The 3,998-nt window shown below is 43.5% G+C and overlaps 1 non-coding gene across 1 annotated transcript; it reads left to right on the forward strand.

The window, feature by feature from the left end:
* The first annotated feature begins 1,304 nt into the window (after nt 1–1,304).
* Nucleotides 1,305–1,464, forward strand: LOC140188811 (U1 spliceosomal RNA). Its single transcript, XR_011883400.1, has one exon. It is a non-coding gene; the product is annotated as a U1 spliceosomal RNA (small nuclear RNA).
* The last annotated feature ends 2,534 nt before the right edge of the window (nt 1,465–3,998 follow it).

The following is a 3,998-nucleotide window of genomic DNA, read 5'->3' on the forward strand; positions in this document are numbered from 1 at the left end:
CCGTTCCTGCTGAAGTCCACAACCAGCTCCTTTGGTTTTGCGATATTGAGGGAGAGGTTGTTTTCTTGACGCCACTGCGTCAGGGTGATGACTTCTTCTCTGTAGGCTGCCTCGTTATTATTTGAAATAAGGCCAATCATTGTAGTATCATCTGCAAATTTAATTAGCAGATTAGAGCTGTGGGTGGTGACACAGTCGTGGGTGTACAGAGAGTGAAGGAAGGGGCTAAGGACACAGTCCTGGGGGGCTTCTGTGTTGAGGGTCAGAGGGGGAGAGGTGAGGGAGCCCACTCTTACCTCCTGCCTGTAATCTGACAGGAAGTCCCGGAATCAACTGCACAAGTAAGGGTGAAGGCTGAGGTCTCTGAGTTTCTTGTCGAGCCTGGAGGGAATTATGGTGTTGAATGCTGAACTGTTGTCCAAGAACAGCATTCTTACACAAGCATCCCTCCTCTCCAGGTGTGTAAGGACAGTGTGTAGAGTTGTGGCTATGGCATCATCCGTCGACTGGTTGTGTCAGTAGGTGAATTGTAGGGGTCCAGTGTGGGTGGTAGCATGCTGCAGGTGTAGTCCTTAACCAGCCTCTCAAAGCATTTGCTTATTATTGAGGTGAGTGCGACAGGACGCCAGTCGTTCAGACATGTTACCTTGGTCTTTTTTGGTACAGGGACAATGGTGGATGTTTTGAAGCAGGAGGGCTCTCTACACTGGGACAGGGAGAGATTATAAACTACTGCAAACGCACTTGCCAGTTGTGCCACACATGCTCTGAGTACCCGCCCTGGGATGCCGTCCGGTCCCGCAGCCTTGGACTGTCCACTCACTGGAGACATCTGTGTGCTTCAGCTTCAGAGATGACCAAGGTGCAGGCTCCCTCGGGGGCTCAGTGTTGGCGACATCGAACCGAGCACAAAAAGGATTTAGCTTACATAAATCTACAGATATTCTTCCTGCATCAATTCATACTTTTCCTGTATAAAGTTTAGAATTGGTCACTTGAATGTCTCATTGAATTAAAATTCAAGCATGAGGTAACAGTGCATTACAGCACAGACATAGGCTATTCTGCCCCTCTAGTCTGTGCTAAACTATTAATCTGCCTAGTCCCATTGACATGCACCCTGACCCTAATACCCCTCACATTTCTGTACTTATCCAAACTTCTCTTAAATATCGACATCAAGCCCACCTCCACCGCTTGCGCTCATAACTTGTTCCATTCTCTCACCACCCTCTGAGTGAAGGCATTCACACTCATGTTCCCCTTAAATATTTTGCATTTCACCCTTAACACCCTTAACCCTAATACTTACCTGGCAGGGGAGAGACCGTGATCATTAAGGCGGTTCTCCCAGGACGAGGCTATCCCATTGCACTTCGGGTGTGCTGACGCCTGCCATGTCCCCAAATGCGGGGTACTCGACTGCAAAATTTGTGGTAGTGGGGGACTGCATTCGCGCTCTTGGTTGTATAGGTCGGTGGGACTAGGTGAGAGTAAAAGTTCGGCACGGACTAGAAGGGCCAAGATGACCTGTTTCCATGCTGTAATTGTTATGTGGTTAACACATGCTCTCTAGTTCTACTCTCACCCAGCCTCAATAGAAAAAGCCTGCTTGCATTTACCATCTCTACACCACTCGTAATTTTGTATACCCCAATCAAATTTTCCCCTTCCCCTCATTCTTCTATGCACCAAGGAATAAAGTCCTCAGCTATTCAATCTTTCCCTAAAACTCAGGTCAAGTCCCAGCAACATTCTTGTAAATTTTCTCTTTCAATCTCATCGGTATCTTTCCCGTCGGTAAGTACCCAAAACTGCACATGATACTTCAAATTTGGCCTCACCAGAGCGTTATAAAACTTCAACATTACCTCTCAACTCCTGTACTCAATACTTTGATTTATGATGGACAATATGCCAGAAGCTCTCTTTACAAGCCTATCTACCTGTGACTCTACTTTCAAGGAATTATGGAACTCTATTCCCAGATCCCTCTGTTCTACCACACACCTCAGTGTCCCACTGTTCACTGCGCTGACCGTTGCTACCTTGGCTTGTCCTCCCAAAAGCAATACCTTACACTTGTCTGCATTAAATTCCATCCTCCAATTTGCAGCCCACTTTTTCCAATTGCAAGCTTTGATAGTCTTCCTTGTTGTCCACGACATCCCAGTCTTGGTGTCATCCACAAATTTGCTGATTCAATTTACCACATTGTCATCCAGATCATTGATATAAGTAACAAACAGCAACAGACCCATCACACCACTAGTCTCAGGCCTCCAATCAGAGAGACAACCATCCACTACCCCTTTTTTATTGAAGAATGTCTCCTCACAGCAAAGTCAATGCACATTTGCGGATATGGTGTGTTCAAGCAGAAAATTGTTCAGGCAAAATGAGTAAGTTGCAGATGGAGCATGATAAACAGAAATATGACAAGCCAGCACTTTTCATGGCATCCAGGCCTCTCAAATCCCTTGCAATCTTTACTGAGCGATGAAGAAACGTGTAGTTTTACAGAGTGACAGAGGTACATTGCTCATTGCTCAGAGCTGCTGTTCTCAGAGAATTCGCTGCTTCACCTTGTTCTTCCTATCTTTGCAATTTTTTAAATTATAGTGAGCATAGAATCTATGCCCACCATTATGTCAAACCAAATGAATCCCATCTATCTGCAACAATCTGGTGGAAGAACTCAACAAGTCAAGCAGCATCTGTGTGAGGAAAGGAATTGTTGACATTGACAGTTTGTTTCCTCTCAGACAAGCTACTGAGTTCTTGCAGTAGATTGTTTGCTGATCCAGATTCAAGAAGCTGCCATCTCTTGTATCGCCACATTTCTGCACATGATAAATACCTTTCCATTCCCTGCCACTTCATCTGCCTGTCCAAGTGCCTCTTAAACTTACTGTACCTGGTCTACCTCTTCCATATTTCACCTTTTAAACCTTCTTTAATCACTATATTTTTAAAATTTTTACTTTTTTCACTTCTTTTTTCCTCCTGATAAAATGTAGAAAGACATAATATAAAAATCATTTCTACTTTTGCTTTAATTGGAAGGAAATTCCATGTAGTTAGCAATACCTTGCATCACAAAATATTCCCAGACCTTTCTTCGTTATATTTCTGCATGATGATTTTATTGGAAGGGATATTTGGTGTGATTATTGGAAAACCAATACTGACACTGAAGGTAACAAGGAAAATTAGAGCTTTGATTAGTTACTCTGCAGCTGCTTTTAATAGACTTAGTTTAATTTTACCTAGAAACTGAAATGTTTTTGGGCTGGTGAAAAGTGACTCAAACAAAAAGTTGATTTCCATCGCTCTGTCGGTCTTTTGTGGGAAGTCAATAAATTGCAATACTGTGAAAACTTCAATATGCACCAGGACAGTCATGAATAAAGTATCAGAGTGGATTGATTAGTTGGTAATTTGTGGAGTCCATTCCTCCACTGCGAGGTTATTGATTTGACAGCCTGAGTAAAATTTACATTTCACTACTGTTTCACTGGATAAGTTCTGAATGAAGTTAATGAAGGGAAGGGTACTATTTATTTTTTCAGATTTGCATCTCACAAAGTCCCACATGGCAGACAGGTCTGGAAAGTACAATTGCTCAGCATTCGGGATGAAGTAGTAAATTAGATTCAACATTGGCTTAGAGGGAGAAGCCAGAGAGTGGTAATAAATGGTTGCCCATCTGACTCGAGGTCTGTGACTAGTGGTGTGCCGCAGGGATCAGTGCTGGGTCCATTGTTGATTGTCATCTATATTAATTATAAAGAAGGCAAGACAGCGACTACACTTCATTAGGAGTTTGAAGAGATTTGGCATGTCAACAAAAGCACTCAAAAAGAGCATTCTGACAGGCTGCATCACTGTCTGGTATGGGGGAATGGGGGGCTACTGCACAGAACCAGAAGAAACTGCAGAGGGTTGTAAATTTAGTCGGCTCCATCTTGGGTACTAGCCTACAAAGTGTCCAGGAC

Source organism: Mobula birostris, chromosome 27 (genome assembly GCF_030028105.1).
Source record: "Mobula birostris isolate sMobBir1 chromosome 27, sMobBir1.hap1, whole genome shotgun sequence".
Classification (NCBI taxonomy): Eukaryota; Metazoa; Chordata; class Chondrichthyes; order Myliobatiformes; family Myliobatidae; genus Mobula; species Mobula birostris.